The sequence below is a fragment of the Mobula hypostoma genome, chromosome 9 (assembly GCF_963921235.1).
Source record: "Mobula hypostoma chromosome 9, sMobHyp1.1, whole genome shotgun sequence".
NCBI classification, from domain to species: Eukaryota; Metazoa; Chordata; class Chondrichthyes; order Myliobatiformes; family Myliobatidae; genus Mobula; species Mobula hypostoma.
This window is the reverse complement of record NC_086105.1, coordinates 36551369-36575969: the sequence shown is the minus strand read 5'-3', so window position 1 is coordinate 36575969 and position 24601 is coordinate 36551369. Positions and strand designations below refer to the sequence as shown.

At 36.5% G+C, this 24601-nt stretch overlaps 1 protein-coding gene across 9 annotated transcripts in view; it reads right to left on the bottom strand.

The window, feature by feature from the left end:
- Positions 1-24601, bottom strand: part of LOC134351641 (craniofacial development protein 2-like) — a 225458-nt gene that overhangs the window by 20553 nt on the left and 180304 nt on the right. For 7 of the 9 annotated variants that reach the window (XR_010019218.1, XR_010019215.1, XM_063058070.1 and 4 more), the window contains 2 exons: positions 24118-24184; positions 11432-11526 (listed from right to left, as the gene is read on the bottom strand). The gene's annotated coding sequence lies outside the window, so the exon portion shown is untranslated. Of the gene's footprint in view, positions 1-3115; positions 3310-11431; positions 11527-24117; positions 24185-24601 lie in introns of all 9 variants that reach the window. The other 2 variants (XR_010019217.1, XR_010019216.1) reach the window with 2 other exon arrangements.

Genomic DNA, 24601 nt, shown 5'->3' with positions numbered 1-24601 from the left:
AGCAATTCTGTTCTTTCTTTTGTTTTTATTTTGGATTTTCTTTGGCTTCCTTGGTTCTAGAAACAAGACAGCTACCTGGCTTCTCAATAAGGGAAGATGGAAACATAATTGGGGGATAATTGCAGTCATTTTTAAAGGAATTAGTGTAAGGAAAATTGAAAGAAATGTTTCAGACAGCTTTTTTTTTGCAAAGCTAGCTACAAGGTTCTAATCCTAAACTTTTGAAAGTGTACAGTACAGATTTATAGAATGACAGAGGCTGATGCCATTAGCAATCTGGCATCAAGATGGATATGCTATGTCACCATGGAAAAAACTCAAATGTACATTTATCAAGATCATAACAGAAGAGATATTAGGCTTTTATGCCCACACATCTTGTTCTTGAAGCTTGTCAACAGGTCTCAAATTAACATTGTTAACTAAGGGCAAAGCACTGCCACTACACAATGCTTTCTTAATCTCCACTGATACACCGGAGCAAGTGAGCTTTCAAATTTCAAAATAGATTTTCTTGGTTAGCTGTTGATATGGTAACCTCACTGGTAGATATATCCTATATCAGAATGCCAAGATGTTTTACGTTGAACAAAACTTTAATTTTCACATAGTCTTCTATTACCAAGCACTACAGATGACATATTTAAAAGTATGTAGATCTAAGCACCCTTGTAAGGGACATCTAGAATAAATGCAAAGCGATCTTAGATCTTAAGAGATATGTTTTCAATGTTCATTTACCAAGCTAAAAGATGGAACATATAATCTCACCATATATAGTGCACCAAACGCTAGAGAAATACTACAGTCTTTCTTACCCTCCTTTAAGTAATATCAATTTATACCACATTTGACACTCTCTTACATAAACAAAGGACACTGTAGTTGAAAAAGTAGCTTACAACAGTAGTTTAATGCACTGGGTCTTCTGAAATCAGAAATATGATCAACATTGGAATATTAAGAGCAGTTTTGGGCCCCTTATCTAAGATAAGGACGTCCAAAGGAGGCTCACAGGAATGAAAGGGTTAATGTATCGGGAGCAATTGATGGCTCTGGGCCTGTACTCACAGGAGTTTAGAAGAATGAGGGGGGATCTTATGGAAACCTATCGAATATTGAAAGGCCTAGATAAAGTGGATATGGAAAGGTTGTTTCCTATAGTGGGAGAGTCTAGACCAGACAGCACAACCTCAGAAGAGAGGGATGACCATTTAAAACAGAGATGAGGGGAAATTTCTTTAGACAGAGGTAGTGAATCTGTGGAATTCATTGCCACAATGGCTGTGGAGAACAAGTCATTGAGTATATTGAAATGGAGGTTGATAGGTTTTTGATTAGTCAGGCTGTCAATGGTTACAGGGAGAAGACAGGAGAATGGGGTTGAGGTGGATAATAAATCAGCCATGATGGGACGGTGGAGCAGACTCAATGGGACAAATGGCCTAATTCTGCTCCTATGTCTCATGGTCAGTGCTAATGACAATTTACACTATGGATTAGATGCCAATATCGCAGAAGTGTGGAAACATTCTCAGTTCAAAGTGTATTTGGAAAAAATAAAATCCTTTAGATTTGAATTTCAATTTCAGCTGTAAATTTCCGCTGCAGAGTTTAACAGGAAAATAACATTTTAAAACACATACCTTTATATTGCAATAACTAAATTAGTGATAGAATAAAATAAATACTGATCTATACCAAGACCAAGTTCAAGAAAGCTAAGTAACATTTTGGCATAGCAATTGCAAATAACAGATAGAACAAAGTCCAACATTGCACTAAGTTCACTGTTAAGAATAGATGGGTTCATTCAGGACACATCAGTTCAACTTTAATTTTGTGCCGCAGGTAAACGACTAGCCATTCTTATAAAGAATGAAGTAGCAGTGGCAGCAGCTATAACTAGTAGTAATCACATTAAGTCTGGCTGTTACTTTTAGAAGTCAATTAACCAAAGTACATTAAAGAAGTACGTTATCTTGAGAACATGTTGCACACTTTAAGTACTTCTGTAATACTATCTGTGTCTGTTTTCCTATTGATATATTTACACACGGAGAATCAGACTTAAGTAAACAGCAACTGGTTTGAGAGGCCACCTGTTTTTATCAGATACATTTACAGTCTAAATACTTTTCTCGGTGCAAATAAAAAGGCTGCAGCCTCAATTCACAGGTCACATATTAATGCTGACTTAAGCTACCTATATTTAAGTATCACCACTCTTACTGTTATGATGTGTCTCGATTTTTCATAACAGTGATCATACTGTCCTTCATGAACAAGACTGACATCTCTGGCACAATAATTGAGAATATCTCTAATTAATTCCATGTAAAATAAATTTTAATTTTTCACTTAGGTTGATGAATTGAGATCGAGATGGTGAATCTACATCTGCCAATTAAGTGTCCAAATAAAGGAAACATCTCAATGAGAGTAACTTATTTATCTTCAAGATAGTCTTCATAAAAAACTAGTCTTATATGAACTACCTCAACCATCAATCTTTGCTGAATTGTAGTACAATTTCCATCAGTAAATATATCTCTAGATTCAATTACTTGATCAGCTAGAGAAGCTAATCTGGATATTTGAGTGTTTATACATCCACAATCCCATCAACTGCACTGTACATTTCCCATATTTCCAACATTTGTAAGAAAAATAGGCACAATATTCTGAATCTAAGGAGAAGGTTCAAAACAAATGTGAGGAATTATCGATACATTGTGAAATGTCTACCCACCCACACTGATCTCATTCTTGTTCACAGATATATGAAAGATTGGGTCAATCTGAAGACAAATAATCAGTAACCTAAACCTGCCAATAAAAGGAGTTGTCAAGTAACAGCTGAAAGCTTTATTTAGGAACTTCATCTGAAAATCCTGACAAACTAAATCTTATGCAGATCAATCACAAAAATCGACACGTTTAGAAAAATAAATTATGAAAATGCGAAGTTTTGATGTCATCAAAAACTCAGGTTTAATTTAGTGGGAAATAATATAAGGAGACAATGATTAGTTACTAAGGTTTCAACAGGAATATCTTAACTACAACTGACCAGAGGAATGGCCTACTAAAGATATCAAAGAAAGTTACTAACCTAGTTATTATAGGAGAGTGCATACCAATTAGATTGCAAAGAATTTCCATTCAGTAGGATCAGAGAAATGTCTATAATTTTTCTGTTCAATTTCTTGGAATTTATCTTCGCCCCTTCTTGGTAGGAACTGGTAAGATGCATGCTCTTCGTCATGCAATCTAACCTGGGTGTCTGTTGGACCAAATTCCAGTCTGCTGGTATAATTAACAATGAATTGGCAACAAAATTTAAATATGTATACTGACTTCATTTAATCACCAGATTATTTATCCAGACCACCAGAGTAGTGGGATCAAAATGAAATGATCATACATCTCTAAAGTTTAAAAAAGTCAACCCATACCACGTTTTTTTTATGAACCACAATGGTCTCCAATCTATGTTTGAGTCTAAATTTAGAAACCCTGACATGTAGTCAACCTCCTTTTTAAATGCTTCAAATGAATCAGCCTCCATAACCCTCTGGCTGCAGAATTCCAGAAATCCTCCATCTTCCTACACACACCTTACTTTTAAAGAAATGCCCTCTTATCTTGTAATTATGAGTCCTTCTTTGAGATGCCACTGTGGTGGAAACATCTCAACTGTGTCCTGCCAGGTTAGCATCTTGTATCTTTTAATAAAATCTCCAATGTTTTGAAAACACAATCTCAGCTGTCAACTCCCGATAATTAAGTATTTCAATAAGGTCATATTTATTTTCTACAAATGTAAGGAACAAGGCCTATTCCATCTGATCTCTCCTTGTAGGACACTCCTCTCCTCTCTGCAATCAGCCTTGTAAACTTTCTTTGCATTTTCTACTAATGCAAGTATATTCTTAGGTAGACAGTAACTACACCAACTACAGGGGCTTTTTTAAACTTTCATAATTCGGAGCCTGTGATTCGGATACAGGGATACGCAAAACAGTACTTCCCACTCGCTTTCTAAAAATATATTTGCTTTTATCTTTTTCTCAAGGTGGATAACTTCATATTTACCTACATTATATTCCATCCTGTCACTTTCTTGCCAATAGTCTATGCGGAGCTGGGTGATGCTGGGGATGACATTGCTAAAAACTGGTCACCATTTGCAAGCCTGCTCTGCTTATAGCATGGGAAGTCACAAGGTACTGTGGGGTCTGAATACAGTAGCAATTCAGATTGAGCATAATCTAGCACATTTATATCTGAGGCTAACAATTGGTCCCTTGCATTTTCCTATTAACTGGAACTTATAATCAGAAAAATACTTCTTATCTCTACTCAATATGCTACATCCACTATTTTTCCCTTACCTACCATGCTACTCATAAGTACCAAAAGAAAATCGTCAAACAGGATTCCCTTTTCATAAATCTGTAAAATTTTTTCCCAAAGCCAACAGTTATATTTCAAATTACAATTAAGCCTTTTCAAGTTTTTGGACCTACCAGTCTAATGATGTCTAATTAATAGGGAACCAATCTTTTAATGTTTTGGCTTTTTTGTTGTTTCATTAAAGAAACCCAAAAACATGGGGCGGGAATGGGGTCACAAAAACACTATAGCTGAGCTATCTAACTAAACATTGACCAAAACTTGAGAGGTTTGGTTTTTAATCTGCCAAACCAGTCTTCCAAATACTTGCTTACATAGAACCAAGCAAACAATCTATAGAGGGGTGCAAGCCCTCATTAACAGACCAAGCTGATTGTAAGGTTTTCATTAGGAGCTCAAAGCTTGTTCCTCAAGTAACACTTACATTTAGGTATATGCATTAACAAATACAAGGTCAATAATATAAATTTTCACATGCACTCGCCATATAAATTAGATTTTGGATAAGAACTGCCCTAATTAACTTCTAACTGACAGAAAGCACCTGGCCACTATTCTCAAGGTCAGTCCAGATGGACAATAGGTGCAGGGCTTTCCATGAATGAATAATAAAAAACCGAGACAATAGGTAGGGAACCAATCTTGTAAATAGACATAGATTATCATACTGTTATGAAGGCATTCTACTTTATCAAAGGGATGCAGACATCACAGTAAACACCTAAAAATTTTATTGTAGTGTACATGTATCACACTTAAAGAGAAGTTACTAGTTCTCTTCAAGTAATAATAATACTAGTAATACTGCAATATTTAATAATAATTCATTTAAAACAAAGGAAACACAGGGATCAGTGCTGGGTCCATTGTTATTTGTCATCTATATCAATGATCTGGATGATAATGTGGTAAATTGGATCAGCAAGTTTGCTGATGATACAAAGATTGGAGGTGTAGTAGACAGTGAGGAAGGTTTTCAGAGCCTGCAGAGGTACTTGGACCAGCTGGAAAAATGGGCTGAAAAATGGCAGATGGAGTTTAATACTGACAAGTGTGAGGTATTGCACGTTGGAAGGACAAACCAACGTAGAACATACAGGGTTAATGGTAAGGCACTGAGGAGTGCAGTGGAACAGAGGGATCTGGGAATACAGATACAAAATTCCCTAAAAGTGTCGTCACAGGTAGATAGGGTCGTAAAGAGAGCTTTTGGTACATTGGCCTTTATTAATCAAAGTATTGAGTAGAAGAGCTGGAATGTTATGATGAGGTTGTATAAGGCATTGGTGAGGCCGAATCTGGAGTATTGTGTTCAGTTTTGGTCACCAAATTACAGGAAGGATATAAATAAGGTTGAAAGAGTGCAGAGAGGTTTACAAGGATGTTGCCCGGACTTGAGAAACTCAGTTACAGAGAAAGGTTGAATAGGTTAGGACTTTATTCCCTGGAGCGTAGAAGAATGAGGGGAGATTTGATAGAGGTATATAAAATTATGATGGGTATAGATAGAGTGAATGCAAGCAGGCTTTTTCCACTGAGGCAAGGGGAGAAAAAAACCAGAGGACATGGGTTAAGGGTGAAGGGGCAAAAGTTTAAAGGGAACATTAGGGGGGGCTTCTTCACACAGAGAGTGGTGGGAGTATGGAATGAGCTGCCAGACGAGGTGGTAAATGCGGGTTCTTTTTTAACATTTAAGAATAAATTGGACAGATACATGGATGGGAGTTGTATGGAGGGATATGGTCCATGTGCAGGTCAGTGGGACTAGGCAGAAAATGGTTCGGCACAGCCAAGAAGGGCCAAAGGGCCTGTTTCTGTGCTGTAGTTTCTATGGTTCTATGGAAATAAATTAAGAACAAATGCAACAAAGATAAGAGACTCCCTGGGGTTTATTACATTGAAGCTAAGAGTAGAGAAACTGCTGAACAGTAAACTACTGGGTAAATTACATGCACAAGCATCCACCAGTTTCTTTGAGCTAGCACATCATTCTCAAAAGAGTTCTTTAGTGAGATTGTCATAAAATCTGTCAAACCAATAAACATTTCTTTGGGGGAAATTGTAACAGGTGGGCTGGAAGTAACAGTATCAATGGTCTACTCCTCATTAGTCCACATTCTCATCCCATCTGAAGCTCTCAAACCTTCCCATTACAATAGGAAATGAGAACATCAATGTTAACTAGAAATGTTTAATAAAGGTGGTTCGACTTATCCTGATGGCCTTTCAGAGATTAGGTAAATTCTAACAATCTACAACCAGAACAGAAACAATGCAATATCTTAATTGTAGCTTAAACTATTATTTTACAAATTTTCCTAAGCTCCAGTGTGGGAAATAAATAATTTCAAGCAGAATTAGTTGTTTCCGTCTACAGTTAGTCCTTTTCTGTGACTTACAGAAAGACTACAACATTAAAAGAGCACATTTTGACCATCAGATTCATTCCAGCTTACTGTGAGCAACCAATCATGCATTCTATTTCACAAAATAGAATGCCTGCAGAAATCCAAGTAACATACACAAAATGTGTATTCAGCCATCCAGGCAGCATCTATGGAAAACTGCATTTGGTGTTCTATGCCTTCTATTTGGTTTTCTATGGCTGATGCATTAATGATAGCAAGATCACAACCACTGATCCTTGTAAAGTTAATTTCATTATGCACCATCCATATAGATTCCATTATGAGTCACCATCCTTCCTTACAGAATGAGAGAATCACTCTGCACAGAAGTTAAACTATTTGCCCATTGTGTCTTTGGCAACAATCAATTACCTATCTACATTCAGTGGCCACTTTATTAGGTACCCAGTGGAACCCAGTGATGTCTTCTGCTGCTCTGGTCCATCTACTTCAAGGTTCAATGTGTTGTACATTCTGCACACCACTGTTGTAACCCATAGTTATTTGAGTTACTGCCACCTTTCTGTCAACTTGATATCTCTCATTAGCAAGGCATTTTGCCCACAGAACTGCCGCTCACTGGGTGTTCTATGTTTCTCCCATCTTTCTCTATTAATTCTAGAGACTGTTCTGCATGAAAATCCCAGGAGTTCAGCAGTTTCTGGGGTACCAAAACCATTTCGCCTAGCACCAACAATTATTCCATAGTCAAAGACACTTAGATCACATTTCTTCCCCATTCTGATATTTGCTCTGCACAACAACTGAACCTCTTGACCATGTAGCTTGCTTTTATGAATTAAGTTGCTGCCTCATGATTGGCTGATTAGATATTTGCATTAATGAGCAGGTGTACACGTGTACCTAATAAAGTGACCATTGAGTATATACTAAACTATTTATGGACACTTGGTGATTCAAGTGCTCACATGAATGCTTCTTAAAAGTTGTGAGAGAACCTGCCTCCACCAGCTTCTCAGACAGTACATTTCAGAGTGCAATCACCTCCTGGGTGAACATATCTTCCTCAGGTCCCCTTTAAACCTTGTACTTTGCAACTTTAACCAATGCTCTCTTGCCTTAGCAATCTCTGCCGTGGGAGAAGTTTTATGTATTGTATTACCCATAGGTGAAGTATTTCATCCCTGGCAATATTCTGGTGAACCTGCTCTGCATTTTCTGCAGTACAATCATGCCCCTCTTACGGTGGGGCTACCAGAACTGATACAAACAAAAAGCGCCAACAGAAAGTAAGTACATTTGATAAAATTATCTGTATTTACATTACAAATGATTCAGCCTGTGATTTCAAGATTCTGTTGACCATAATCCAGTTTGAATGGCTTATACTATATATCTGGTCCCTGATTTAATTAATGAACTTTAATCAATTAAATATAATCATAAACAAGTCCTGAAGAACTGTCTTGGACTAAAGCCTCGACTGTTTATTCATTTCCATAGATGCTGCCTGACCTGCTGAGTTCCTCCAGCACTTTGTGTGTGTTGCTTTGGATTTCCAGCATCTGAGGACTTTCTTGTGTTTAAAACATATTGCTCTCTATATTATGTACAAGGATTTTCTGATAGTTCTTCTTCTTCTTAAGCCTATCACCCTTATTGGGCCATGGGCCGCTGACAGCAGCTCACCGGACTCTGTCCTGGACTGATAGAATGCTGATTAGCCCTAAGGCTTCTTGTTTCACCACACAATTTCCTACGCCTTCTAAGCAAAGATCCTTCCTCTCCCAGGGATGGGGTCTTAGGAGTTTCTGTAGCTCTAGATTTTACAGGATGGGGTTGCTAACCTCTAATGCCCATCCCTCCTCCTTTCACAGCAGGGCCCAGGACTGTCCATAACAGAGTTTTCCTGATCGTTACTTACACATTATCTCCCTGTATTGTTGTGAAACCTCTAGGCACATTCTACGTATTTCTGTGAACAAGACGTTTTGGTAAAGGAACTGCCAAAACTGAATAGCACAAGCTACATTTCAAATGTTGCTACAAGTATTCGCTAAGTAGACAATAACATGAAATGAAAATGTTTCAAAATCTATTTGTGCCATTTGTTGATTAATACAAGAATTACATGACTATGAAATAAAGTTTAAATTAATATTTTTAGAGGTGTTTTATGATCATGAAAGTTGTTCAAAGCTGTTTGCTGTTCTCCATGCTGTTTTAAATACAATTTTTTTCTCCTATTCTAACCCCATTGTTCTGAAGCAATTGATTCTTTTTGGGGTACAATCTAAGCATTTAAAATGCTTAATCTACATGTGCAAAATTGACTGATGATTATATTGATTCTGTAATTTTCATCTAAAGTGTCAATAGAATTCCCACTGTTTTATTCCTCACTTCAGCCTGGAAAACTGAAACAATTTGCTGCAGCAGATTTGTTCAGTGCCACATTAACAGTGTATTTATTAACAGGAGAGGGACTAAAACGTCTCTTCAACCTTTTTTAAAAATCTCATTGATGCAAGGTAAAAAAATAAATAAAAGGTTTGAATTTTTGTCTGTCTTTTCACAACTTATGAATTTCTCCAAGTGATTAAGAGCTAATGAAGAACTTCAGGTGTAATTGCATTGAGCAAAGCCCGCAACCATAAGATAAATTTCACTGAAGTTGGTTAAAGAATAAACGTTGATGAAAACAGAAGATGAATTTCTCTGCCTTTCTTGAAGTAGTGTTATGCAGTCTTGTAATACAGCTAAGAAAATAGGGTAATACAGGATAAATATTTCAAGCAAAACAAATATAATAGACAACCCGGCACTTTCTTGGCCCAAATTAAATTATGCCCAAGGGCCGAGAGAAGCTCACAAAGTAAGAGTTACTCTGAGAAGAATGGATGCTGCCAAAAATTCAAAGTTGACATCTGTTAATTGAGACATTAGTGATTGCTAATGTAATTAATATTCACAGACACCTTAAGCTCAAAACACAAAATATCACCTTGACGTATTCCAACTGCCAAATTTTATCATTTAAAAAATACACTGTGGATTCCAGTTAATTGGGACATATCAGGAACAATACATTTTGGCTCAATTAAGTAGCTGCCCCAATTAGCTGAAGTTTCAAGGAAATAGTTAATAACATATTAAAAAAAAGACAAATTCAGTTACAAATTATGTATTTAAACACAGAACAAACTAGACCACAGTCAATACCAAAACAGAACTATAAAACTGTGTATTAGTGAATAATAGTCATTGACAGAGGAATTCATGCAGTGTACACTGATGTATTCTTTTGATTGACTGTAAATTAACAAACTCAATGCAGATGCCTAGTGCAGATAATGACTGCATGTTCTAAGTTTTCATTTTTACGCTAATATTCATGATAATTTTCAGTACCTTCAAATTCTTCTTAGTTCCTAACTTGTTGAAGAAATGAAATCATTACATTTTCATTCCCAGTCATTTCTTTCATCTCCAAACTTGAATGCTTGAAACCACAGTGAGCAAAATGGTTCTGAATTGTCTTGGTAATTATTTCTTGCCAACTATCAGTGACACAAACACACACAACCGACACTACTTAAAAACTGTTCACTCTGAGCATGGCGTAGTGACTAAAGGCCACACAACGCACGCGGCTGATGCTTGTTAGAAACTGTTCAGCAACAGTCTCCTGTCCAACTAAGTGATGAAGTGTCCTGAATAAACATAGGGAATCCCGGCTATTTTCTCAATTAGTTTTTGTTCTTTAAGATTTGTCCCAAGTCAATGACTGCCCTGATTAATCGATGGCCCAATTAACTGGAATCTACTGCATATTTATTACCTTTTTATAGACCTTCTAGTAAAGTCATAATGCAACAATCTTAATATAGATCAGAGGAATCTCTGCTCAGATATAGCAATTTGTAAATGGAGGATCTAAAAAACTAAATGCGACAATAGTCATAATCTGATTGTCATACAAAGCTGAAATTAGGAATATATTTGCCTTAAATTTATCTTTTGTGGTCTCACATTGTCCAACGATAGCATTCCTTTGATAACACTTTCCAGCTTCTAAGTTATATAATAGGTTTTGTTTTCAAGTGCAAAACTGACCTGCTCTGACATTTCCATGTACAGTAGATTGTGGTCACTACTTTATAGGACCTCTGTGCATCAAGCCATTAAACATTAAACTATATTGGAAGCTAGCAGTTGACAAAATGCAGATCAATTCATGCTTGTGTCACAAAAACATTGCTATGCTTTATGCGCTGATCACCTAGATCAATAATTTGTGCACACTGGTTACCTTTGCTAATGTCAAACTGACTGACCAATCACTGGGCACTTCATTTCATTAATAATTTACTCAAATTGCTGCACTTCCAGTGTTGGAAGTAACTATTGCGTTCACATAAACCATACTTATTTTTGTTTTATTAAAAAATTAAAAATTGAGAAATTTATTTGACAACTTCAATAGGTTGAACTCTAATTTTCATTTTCTTGGCATAAATGTTATCACTTTAGATTCCATCTAAATTCATTAGAGTTCCATGGTTAAATACAAGTGCAGACCTCTAAAGATTTTATTAAGATCCTATTAAAGTGCATCATGTCTAAATAACATTTGACATTACCTCTGGGTATCATTGTTCTTCAGCGGGTGTCCAGATTTTCAACAATGCTTTAAGCTTTGAGGCCTTGAATTCACCGAACATTATTTTCTTTGGTCCTTCAAAGAAATAAAAAATATGCTTTAAAATCTCAACGATATGTATTGCCTTATAGGAGGCATCATACAACGAATCTAGCAGTTTGTTTATTTGATGAAAGCCATATTTCTCAAGTTTCTTGCCATCTACAAATTAAAGCAGTATTCGTGTAATCTAGATACATTGCTAACCCTGCATTCTGTTGCTTTGGCTTTGTCAGTCAAAATGTTATGAGACTTGCATGACTATTTCTATGACTCTCCAGGACTGATTATACTTAAAGCCTCCTGAATTCTTTTAGCTCCTTCCTAATTTTGTAATATTAAGAAGCACAAATAGTGACCATATTTTTATGTGCAGTACTTTTCATTTGTTTGATTGAATTTCAGCCATTATCCACCTGCCCACTTGTTCATTAAATTCAATCTGCATTTTCTGAACTGCCTTCTGCAACTTCATTGTCCTTAACTTTGTATCATTTGCAATACTGACCACTTAGTATTTTTGAATCTAGGTTAATTATGCATATTGAGAACTGTAATCCTTTATCAATTGTGATACATAATAGACATTTCCATCATCCCAGCTAGTGTTGTATCTGTTTCCAGGGCCCAAGATGATTTTTAGTCTTTCACATTCAGCATCCAGCATCCAGGATGCCTCAGAAAGGTAGCATCCAGGATGCCTCAGAAAGGTGGCATCCATCACTAAGGACCCCAGTGCCTTCAGAGCCTTATGGAGCTTTCAAATTTACTGTATGTTGGTACCCTGATAAGTATCCTTCCCTGGAATTTATTTAAGAATGTTTCTAGGACTTCTCGCACAATGTTAAGTAATGGGGCAATTTGTTCAACTTTTTTAGGAAACATTATAAATGATCACTCATCTGGTCACTCTCATTACACATCCCATCCAAATTTCCTCTCTATGGATATACATGCAAAGTAGAATTAGGCAGAGTGAATAACAGATAACCAATTTATTACAATGAGATCTGAGTCCCTGCTAAAATTGCTCATTTTGCGTAGTGATTTTACTTTGAATATCTCCAAGGATGGTACATTGTCCACAATTTTCATTGCTAAACTCTTGGAAGAATTATGCATTCAATATCTTACTATTTTGTGCTCATTCTCAATTTCAAGCCTTTTTAATTTTAACAGTTGTCCATTTTCACTTGCCCAGTCAAATCATAACTTCTCAGGCTGCCTAGGACTTTTTCTTACAAATTATGCTTCACCATTTGCTGCTGGCATTGTTATATATGTCAGTTCACATGTAAGTATCTACATGAAACAATCTCAAGATGCAAAAAAGGAGAGCTATGATACAGCTGTAGTGTTGCAGAAAGTAATGATGTACCATTTCTGATGCAAGGTCTGTTTCTGTATAAACTACTTCTTAATGATTAAATTTGAATAAAGATAAGTATTTGCTCTCTCCACCCATTAAGAAAATTCTGCAAACGTATCAAACACAAATTCCACCTACACAGAGTTTATATTAAAAAACATTCAGGCCAATTGAAAGAACACCAAAGAAGGTCCATTTGAACGGAACATCACATCTTGTTAAATTAGCAGAAGGAATTTAGGAATATGCTGACCACATTTGTTGAATATGTGAATCCACTTTCTTGCATTAATCCTGGTTACAGATATCTTGTTGCAGAATTTCTTTGCTATCATCCAGCTAACTAGTTAAACTATTGAGAATAGGGAACAACACTGCTCAAAGTTTCTGTATTTCCTCTGCTCAATCCCACCACCTGTACAACATAACATTTCCAATCTATTCAACAATGCTCCAATAACATAATATTCATTGTTTCCATTAGGATGGTCAGGGCTTCTATATAAGTGGGAAGGTTCTTTTGTTCTTGTAATATCAACATTATGCCGATTATAACTACTGGATACTAAAAACAGCAAAGATGTTATCCAGTGGTCATGCTAATTATAGCAAATTATAAAGAACAAAATTTCAATAACTCTTCTTAATTCTCACTGCATATTCTCTGGAAAATAGATATAATCACTCTTCCCTTCTTAGTTAACCATGGATCCATTTCTAACATTGGGAGTACAATGAACTATGAGAGCTTCCTTGGCAAGTTCTTACAAGAATCAATAGTCTCTGAACAGCTTTGAACTAGCTCCATCCTGCCATGTGATTATAGTAAATCTAGCTCTGACTCACTACAAAAGAAATGCTCATAACAGCTGCTATTTTTCAATTCCATATCTGAAAAAGTATAAGAAATGTACTTTTATATTTTGATAGCAATAATGAAATGTTTTAAAGTAACATGCTGCCAAAAGGGCACTTGGAAGTTGACTACTGTTGCTTTAAAGTACTCTTTGGAGGCCATGCAGTAATTATTCAACCAGGTCTACCACTGTCTCTAAATATCCTCTGTGTATAGTACTGCCTCATGAAAAAAAAGAGTAAGGTTGTTAAAAATGGCAAGCTACACCACTCCTGTGGACATTGTAAATGATATCAATATATTGTACGTTGACCTTCCCTTTCAGGATCATCATATTGTTTGAATCTTGTTTATGGAAATTGCAAGTCTTTGTTTTTTCCCCCACTAATCGAAAAACCAAACTATTGAAGATTTTGGCATGCACAGGAGAAAATTCACAACCTTTAGAGTGGAAATGCAAATCTTCTCTTGAGACTGAGAGTAAATATGCCTGTAGATAGGCCCAGATTAATGCCAAAACAGTGCCGCACTCAACCACAACAGCCAAATAAAAAAAAGCAAAAAAAAACAAGTAACATTTACATTAAAATCACAATATTAAGTAAACAATCTAAAACCGGTCACAAAATTGAAGAACCTCAATCATACTGTAAGCCACCCAATTCATTTTAAGATGGTCCACACATTCTCTGTCATTCATGTATAAGTTTTAAGTCATTCTATTGGTCAGTATATAATTTCTCCCTCTCACGGCCTAACATCATATTACCTTTCTTCAAGATGATTAAAAAATCCTTCCTGCTACAGCCAATTAAATCACTTACATTAGATGTAACAATAAAGTCAGATTACAAAACGTGATACACGTGTCTGAAATGATAAATTGTACCCCTTTTAGTTGGGAGCCTGATGATTAGGAGCATCACGGAAATACAGTATACCATACACAATAATATAAAGCAAAACGAGCAGCCACTGCTGGAACTCAGCAGGTCAGGCAGCATTCTTAGGGGGAAATGCAGAGTCAACATTTGGTTTGAGACCCTTCCTCTAGACCAGATGAAATTCTTAAACCTGTTGTAGAGAGGAGCCTCCAAAGGAATGATCTCAACTGGAAACACTGACTGTCCATTTCCTTTCATTTATGCTGTCTGAGAACCATTGAATTCCTCTGGCAACTCTTTTTTGCTCCAGGTTCCAGCATCCACAAATCTTGTGTCTACTATCATATAAATATGAAGTTAACAACAGTCATTTTGAAATACTCAGACATATGTATATATAGTATATAGATAAATGTAAACTGTAAAACATAAAAATGCTTTAAAACGTAAATAGCACTTCATAATAAAGATCTCCAATGACATAAGTACAATGAGAAATTCTGCATGCAGTTGATATTATAAAACACACTACCCAAATTTGTCCAAAGTTTATATTTCTATCTCAGTATCTTAATTTTATTTGCAATTTAATTGGGAAGGTATGGGAAATACAAGAGGAGGCCAGGAAAATTACACACAAAACTTCATATTAAAATTTATAATGAAATAGCAAAGCCAGGTCTTGAAGAACTGACAACAAAATACTATTACTAAATTACTGATTGAGCTTCAACAGTACACCAAGCACCCTACATAGAATGAAGTCAAAAATAAAAATTTCTTGACCAAGAAAAACTAAAAACTAGGTCAAATCTAAGGGTTAATAGGAACACAAACATACACAAAGGGTAAATTTGAACCTGTATTGTACAGTACATTTCATGTAATTCAATATTATTTTTGATAGGTTTCAATGGGAAGTAAAATTAAGTGGGGTGAATAGAAACAGCTAATTCAAACCTGCTACTTTTAATTTAACTCGGCAGGTTGGACTAAATTAATCTTTACATAAATTAATTAATCCTTACATAATTTTAATTATGCATTGAAATGAACAAAAAGTTTATAGAGTTGTTAGAAGTTAAATCTCAATCTGCTAAGAGATGCCAGATGGAAAAATGCAACGTCTTCTGATTTCATAGAAATATACAAATTCTAATGGAGCTTGACAGGGCAGATGCAGGTATGAGTGTTCCTCTGGCTGGGATATCTTGAACTTTTGAGTTGGGGAAGAGGAGGTTTCTGACTCAAAATAAGGAGTTAGCCATCATAACAGAGCTGCTAAGAAATTCCATCAGCCAAAAGATGCAAATTCTTTGAAATTCTCAATTCAGGAGAACTACAGAGGCTCAGTCATTGAGCATATTCAGGTTAGAGAACAAATAAGCTTTAGATATTAAGGGTATCTCGAGATATGACATTCGTCCTGGAGGAATGGGAATGGGCATGCCAGCAGGTTGGAGGCTACCCATTCCCATTCCAATATGTCAATGCATGGTCTCCTCTACTGTCGCGATGAGTCCACACTCAGGTTGGAGGAACCTTTTAAAACCTTTTAGTTTGTCTGGGTAGCCTCCAACCTGATGGTACGAACATCGATTCTTGAACTTCCGGTAATGGACCCTCGCTCTCCTTCACCATTCCCCATCCCCTTTTTCCTCTCTCACCTTATCTCCTTGCTTGCCCATCGCCTCCCTCTGGTGCTCCTCCCCCTTTTCTTTCTTCCATGCCCTTTTGTTCTCTCCTATCGGACTTCCCCTTCTCCAGCTCTGTATCTCTTTCACCAATCAACTTCCCAGCTCTTTACTTCATCCCTCCACCTCCCGGTTTTACCTATCACCTTGTGTTTCTCTCTCCCCTCCCTCACCTTTTAAATCTACTCCTCATCTTTTTTTCTCCAGTCCTGATGAAAGATCTTGGCTCGAAATGCCAACTGTACTCTTTTCTATAGATGCTGCCTGGCCTGCTGATTAACCTTTTATAAGGAGCATTGTAACTCATGCAGGTGCTGAGATACATTTTAAAACAACAGGCAATGTAGATTAGGACAATCTCTGGAGTTTTTAAACAGTGTATTGGAATCCTTGGCTAGCGGATGAAAAGGAGGAACATCCTAAATCCATAGGATATTAGGAAGTCCTCCAGAAACCTATTTGGAACCCATGGGATCAAAAAATTCAGGACGGCAATGCAGGCCAGAAAGTGATCAAACAGTAAAACGGTATGACTGAAAATAACCTGGTGTGTTAGATTTCATACTCACAGGTAGTGATTCAAATATTGACCCAGAGTAATTTAAAGAAGAGGACAGAAATGAGCTCAGTACATGGTGAGACACTGAGCACACTCAGTGATAGTGCACACTCCAGGCCACTAGAGGGCAAGGTCACACCTTGCGACACAGGAACCTGACGAGGATTAATGAGGCAGCCAATAGAAAAACACTGTACAATGATACATTCATCAGAAAACCCGTGTTTAGTATGAAAAGAAACATGGAAGGATCCAGCATCAACAAGGTTCAAAGCTTTGCTTGGAGCTTGAACTATATCATTCCCAACTCTGTTTGCACAATGCAGTACCAAATGGTTGATAATGCAGCCTCCATTGCAGCAAAACCCATCCAGTAAAAATACTGCAGTTAATTTAGACTATTGTCATATAACATTGCCTCTTCTGATGAAAACAGCATTCAGTTCCCTGCTACTTCATCGGTAACAATGGCCATGCTGTAGTATGTTAGTTTGCGATAACAGACTGGATGGAGATAACCTTGCAGTGTCGAGCAAGGTTTCAGTGACGAAGACTTTCTACAAATCTACTGAAGCAATTTGTAGTCACCACTGCTAAAAGACATTAAACATCACCAAACATTACTAGAGTAGCATTCCACAGTGGAAAAACTCTGACAAAGGCACATAACAAGGGAATGTATAAAGCTGATAAGTTAACATATACATTTGGTCTGTTTATTTTGTTTTGCTTTTTAAGTTTGCATTGTGACTAAGTGGCCATTGATATGATCGTTGACAAAGCGAAGCCATGGCCATCTGCAGATCCTGGTTGCAAGTTACTTTAATTCCCCTCTCCATTTTGTTTGTCTTTGGTCTCCCTCACTGCCGGGATGAGGCTAACTGCAAACTCACCTGCTACCTGACAGCATGAGCATTGAACTCTTCCATTTCAAGTGATATACTTTCCGTCTGTCTCTTTTTCTTTTTTCTCAACTACTCAGGTCCTCAAACACACACACACACACACACACACACGCACTCACTCTTCCTTCTAGGCAACCCTCATCACAGCTCCCTCTCACTCTTCTGTTGCTTTCCCCTCCTCCACCTTCTCCATCTATCCATCACATCTACATCTTTCATTGGTTTCCATCTTCACTCCCCATGACCATTTGCTCATTACTTCCATATGCTGCATTTTCCTTTCCTGTCAAATTCTATCATCTGCAGCTCTTCTACCACCTACCACCTCCATGCTCCCATCCTCAGTTACTCCTCACACCTGATTCTATCTGCAGCTCAACCCCTCCTCATCTCAATTGCTGGCTCTTGCCCCTCTCTTCCCCTTCATCTCTTTTTACTGTCTATTTCACCTCCACTCTTTCAGAAGAAGGATCTCAACCCAAAATGTCGACTGCCCATTTCCTGCCAAAGATGCTGCCTGACCCACTGAGTTCCTCCAGCAGTCTGCTTATCACTTCAAAAAGTCTTTCATCACTTCACAAAAAGTCTTTCATCACCTTCCACCTCCACTCCCAATTTACCTCCGCAACATAAAGCAACTCTTAAAAAAGCACCAAACGCTTGCAGCAACAGCCAGATTAATTCAACCTGAAATTAATATGAAAGTGGCTAGTAACCCCTTTAAATAACACTTTCACCGCTGATTGTGTGTTCAACAAAGGGTATAAACTGAATTTAAGAATAGCAGTACTGGCACCAAATTAGGAAGTCACACCAAATCACTATGAATGGCCTTATATGCATACCCAGTGGACATTCATTGCACACCTCGCCCTCACCAATAACGTATTCAGTACTAACCCAAGCCAGAAGCCATTGAAGTCAAAGAAAAGGAAAATTCGACCAGGAATAATAAGGTTAATCTACTACCATAACTGCCTTGCCCAAAGATGAAAGTTTATATTTATTTCATTGTGATCTCCTTCATCTAATTCCCTTAAAAACAGTAAAGGGGCAAAAAAAGGATCGTGCCTGCAGCATCTCACAAAGTTGTATGTCAGAAATTATGCCATTTTCAGAACAAATTAACTGACTACAATAGTAGTTTTTGTTGGTATGATTCTATTTTGACAGCATGAACTCAACAGGTTTAAATTAACAAGAAATAATTTGCAGTTACCTGGAAAAAATGTGACATTCAGAAATTCTAGCTTTTTCTCATTATGCTTATGTTGGTAACATTCCAAGTGTAAGTTAACTTTGTTTGTGGCTTCCTGCCCCATTCCAATATTTTAACAAATAATCAGCAAACAATTTGAAGAGAGCTATATTGTCAAAAGTTTCAAATCTTAGTTGAGAGTTTAAAAAGAGGCCTGCTGTCTGCTTGGATGAGCATTATGAAATCAATACCATGATCCAAGTAACAGCAAGGAGTTCTGTTGCTGTCTTGGACAACATTCATCCCTAAAATCTTACAATATTTACTGTTTATGAGACATTACTATAAATAAATTGGCTGCATCCAATTTAATTACATGTATCAATCCACCTAAAATAAAATTACACTCATCTCAGCATTTTGAGAATATGATGAGGTAATACTGAAGTACAAATTACTTTCTGTTTTAAAATACCTGAATGTACATTTATAATTTGTCCCTTTAACGTTCAATGTTCCCAATAAGTAAATCGAGAATATTCTAATTAGTTGGTTACGACAGTAAGTGTAACAAAGTATTCATACACCCAGATACATGAATAATTATTCACATTCAAAGAATTTTTTTCTGGTTCATTATCAAAGTTTCCATACACTCCAAGAAAAAACAACTTTCATATTTGTTGCATATGCCCTGACTGCAGATTCAGATGTTTTCTTTTAACTAGTGGACATTTGATGTATTTGAGCTAGTTCTGAATCAATAACACTGAAAAAGCAGGCTTGCATGCTACCTGATTACTGCCATTATTAAGATGTATATATGAATACATAGAGCATATTAGCATTATATCACAAGCACTAGTGAAAAATCATGTCGGTTTTCAGTTATATTTCAGCCCCTATCAGAAGGGTTTGACCATCATACTATCTAGGAACTAGATTTTATTACAATAACAAATTAGCTACTCACCCCTGCCAATATCAATAACCAACCTCAAAAAAGCAAATTGTATTTTTGTGCTGTATTGAATCTCAGAATTTGAGTAATAATGCATCCTTTAACTGGCTTGTCTATTAATGCTTGTCTGACAGATTGCACTATTTGTATTCTCTTTCTCCTACCCAATCTCTAACCGTGTGCATGACATAATCCCTCTTGGTCAGTTATCCAGCTTTCTTGCCATATGAAGTCACTTTGCTGATTGAGATAGTCCAGTCTCCTCATATCATTTCAAACTGTCAAATTGTCAGTTATTGATTCTTTAGTGACTGATACTAAAAACTTAAAATTGAAAACAAAAACAATAAAATATTTAGAGAGTAATTGTTTTTACTTTGTACAGTTCACTTTCTTTAAAGGGTTACTAGATCAGTAATTATCATTTAATTTTCATTTGTAGTCACAATTTTCTGATTGAAGCACCATTCTGACAGAGCTGATTTTTACCCCTGTTCTTCATTGAAATGTATTTCTTTATTTTACAAAGCGAATATTGGCAATGATTCAGTGAACCAACAATCCCCCCCAGCCTCCTACTAGAACACTGTACTAATTAAAATGACAGTTTTAAAACCAAACTTCACTAATGCAATCTTTCCACCAAACAGATTCTCCTGCTGATAATCTGTTCATTTCCTTGAAACTTAATCTGCAACACAGTATTGGTTACCACCAGCTAAAGAAGGTGAAGTCTGCATAATAACCTGACAATTATTTACAGGTACAAAACAGGAAATTGAAGCTACTTAACTACATTCATTTCATGAAAAAGCTGATAATTCCACTCCAACCATCTTAGCTCCAGCTTTCAATATTACATTAGAAATTTTACATTTCCTCCATATTAATAGAATGGTGATTTTCCATTATATATTGAGGAAAACAATTCAGCTTTCTTGCCACATGAAGTCAATTTGTCCATTGAAGTATATTTTTTTCTCCTCCATTCCAACATAGAAGGTCTGACTGTACTGGTATGGCTTAGCAACAATTTCTGTTCTACCTATTAAGAATGAAGTGTTAGATTAAGTTCAAACAACATGTCTTATGGGGAAAAGAAATAATCTCATATTTATCCTATAACAATTATCCCTAGAGTCACAAATAACTAAGGTTTCTTTCCTTTTTCAAATCTGTAGTTTGGTTAGGTATAATCAGTGCAAAATGCAGTAGCTGCACAATCTAATGCGGGAATTTTACAGCAAAGTTTCTTTGTAAGACTTTTTCTTATTCTAATTTGTTAGATCAGTTTCTTCACTTCTAAAACAGACCCTAAACAACAGGTGCCTGCTCATTTTTAACACCAAATGACATTTTGAAGAATTGCAAGTCAGTACAGATCCCAGAAGTAATTGGCAGAGAAAGATTATTTTTAAAAAGTATATTGCATCATGCAAAACATGCAAAATGCGGATTTTGAGATCAAACAAAATACAATGAAATAAAACCAGCACTTAAAGGAACAAGATAAGAGACCACTAAAGAAATTGACATTTCTACTCAAATGAGTTACTGTCCATAATTGCAACTAACCAATATGGCTACTTAAGAGAAAAAAAATACAAGAAGAAAAATCTTATTCAGGAAATAAAATATTTGAACATCGGAGTATCAGCATTCGTTGACTCAGCACAACACAGCTTTTTGCGGTGTGTCATATATCTGCGCGTTATGAGTCTATTTTGAGTGGATTAGTTCAATTTGCTGACTATCAGGAGCTTTCCATTAGCAGTAATGAATATGTGCTCTTAGTAAGCATGACATCAGGATATAAAGTAATTTTTAGATGTAAACCTACAACGGTTTACTGAATACATTAAATAAACTAATGTTAAAAAACAGGTACAGGAGACAAAGAGAGTGACACACATGCGCACACGTGCGTGCGCGCGCGCACACACACACACACATATATATATATATATATATATATATGTATATATGTACACGCACATCTATACATATATGAATAGAGGCACATACAAACACAGGTAGCAGGAACGTTCTTCAAACCTAGCTGATATTGATGCAATTAAGCTGAACTTTAAAAACTGTATACAACCACTCACATTTTATAAAATAATTTGAAAGAAAATCCAATATATTTAAAAAATATTTCCTTGTGCTATCTTTCATTCAGCAAATTTTACAAGTTCTACTTGAATATAAATACTAACTGTAATATTCGCTGCTTCACGCCACAAAAGACTGACATCTGAGAATGACAATATCTGCTATAGTTGTAGATAGTCATGGTTAAATAAGCACTAACTCTTAAGTTTTATTCTCACTCTCTTAAATAGAACCTAATAATATTGAAGCCACATGCTGAAATAGCCAACTAATCGAAAATAGTTTTATTTGACTGAATCCATTCAGATTGACAAAAAGCACATAAGAGCAGTCTAAGCAATATAAAGTCAAGTGGAAATGTTCTTCAGGAGAGCATTAAACCATTATAAGCAACAACCAATGCCTGGAAACAATGGATGACTGCGGTGAAGTTAACATGAGGGAATGAAATTCATTGCAAGGCACAAATAATTTGGCCAACTCATTGCATTGATAAATCAGAAGATTAAGATCATTATTTCTGCTTTATAAAATTATCATTACCATATTTTAAGATGATAAACAATTTATTTAAATTTTATATAATCAGCTAACTTTGAACACTGGAATGGAATAGACTGACCATGTGTCTCAGATGACCTCAAGTCACCTCCTAGTCCATCAAGTTATTTTTTTAAAAATCTAGAACAAGTTTTGAAACCAACAGGCTTAACTGAATAAACTTAACAAAATTCAAATATATTTTTCAATTTTTAAATATTGTTATTCAATTTCTACTGAAAAAAATTGTTAAATATAAACAGCACCTGGAAATGGAAGCTTCAGGAGTCATACTTCAAGATTTGCTATCAGTAGATTCAAATAGTATGGGGTTAATTAAAATTTTGGAAAAAAGTTGCAAGCAAACCAAGCAAACACAAAGTTGTTTTACTGCTTCAGCACATTCAAGTAATTGTACACTCTTCTTTCAAATAATCGTTCCTAAATATTAGCATTTCCCAAATAATTTCAACAGTAGAAATGCAGAAAGAAAGTAACAAAAAAAAGTTAATAAATAGTTGATTTTCGCTATTGGAAAAAATACAGAAGCCAGAATTACTTTGTAGAGTGCGCGCCAAAATCAGACAACACAACAACAAGCATTTCTGAAAGCTCATTCAATGTAGTCCATCCAAACAAAGCATAGAATTAGACTAACTTTATTACCTAAACAACACCATTTAAAAAACTGCAAGAAAAAGTCAAATGGACAAGACAGGCAGTGATCTACCAAGGGTTACTGGCATATGCCGATGACAAAATTGTGGAAAGGACTACAGTACATGAGGGGACTTAATGAAAAATACTTTTGGGAAATAAATAGAGCCTATTTCTTTCTTCCCTTTAAGCCCCGGACATTAAATATCCATTCACACTCACAGAAGGATGTTTTATCCATAATCATTAAAAACAATCGCAAAAGCAAACCCAAAAAAACAAATAAGCTCTTATTTTCTCTGCTGCTTCACGCTGTCCCATATTCCTGCGCCAGTAAAGGGTGGTAACCAACAGAGAAACTGCATTATAACCCAAGAAGAAAGACTGGCATTGGTCCTAGAACATGTGCACTCTGAATGAAATAAAGACTCAGAAAACAAAACCTTCGCTCATCAACGAACTGAAACTTCACCATATTGAACAACTTCTTTTTTCAAAAAAAAGGGAAAAGGGAAAAAATTATTGGGAAATCTATAAAAAAAACGAACAAAATCAAACACGAAGGATAGAAACTACAGCAGGCGCTGCCATCTTCCGAAAGTGAGGCAACAGCAATTTTCATATACAATGTTTGCAAATATAAACTTAGTTGGCTATAGCATTCATATTAGTCTGACAAGCTGAAAATACAGGCATCATTACAATACTGCATTAATAGAGCAATGGACAAGAGAGAGGGAGTGTGAGAGGGAGAGAGAGAGAGCGAGGAAGAGAGAGAGAGAGAGAGAGAGCGAGAGGGAAAGAGAGAGAGAGAGAGAGGGAGGGAGAGAGAGAGAGAGAGGGAGGGAGGGAGGGAGAGAGAGAGAGAACAAGGGAGGGAGATGCTTACCCTCAAAAAGTATAAGAAATCATCAGGGCTAGATCACGGGAAAGCATTCACCTTGCCTCTTGCCATCCTGTAAAGCAGACAAGAGAACAGTCAGCTCCATTTTTACAAGTACTCACAGGCCTGAGTAATAGAAGGCGGTCCCTACCTAGCAACCACTTCCAGTTTTCATCTGCAGCTTTCCCTGCCATCCGTGCCCCCCCCCCACACCGTCCCCCCCCCTCCCCAATCACCTTCAGTTGCCAGGCTGGTGACAATGGGAGGCTGAAGGGTAGCTGTAAACCAGTGTGTTAAACTCGTCTGGTAGTTAACAAGTCTTTGAATGAAGAATGTTAGCAAACAGACAAACAGCATGTCTGATGCATGCTAATAACATTGCTGGTCCAGCCTCACAACCAAGTCTATGAATTATTCAACAGTCAGAAGCGCCCACCACCGCCCCACTACCATCTACCCCATGAACATGCCCCCCCCACACCACCACTTC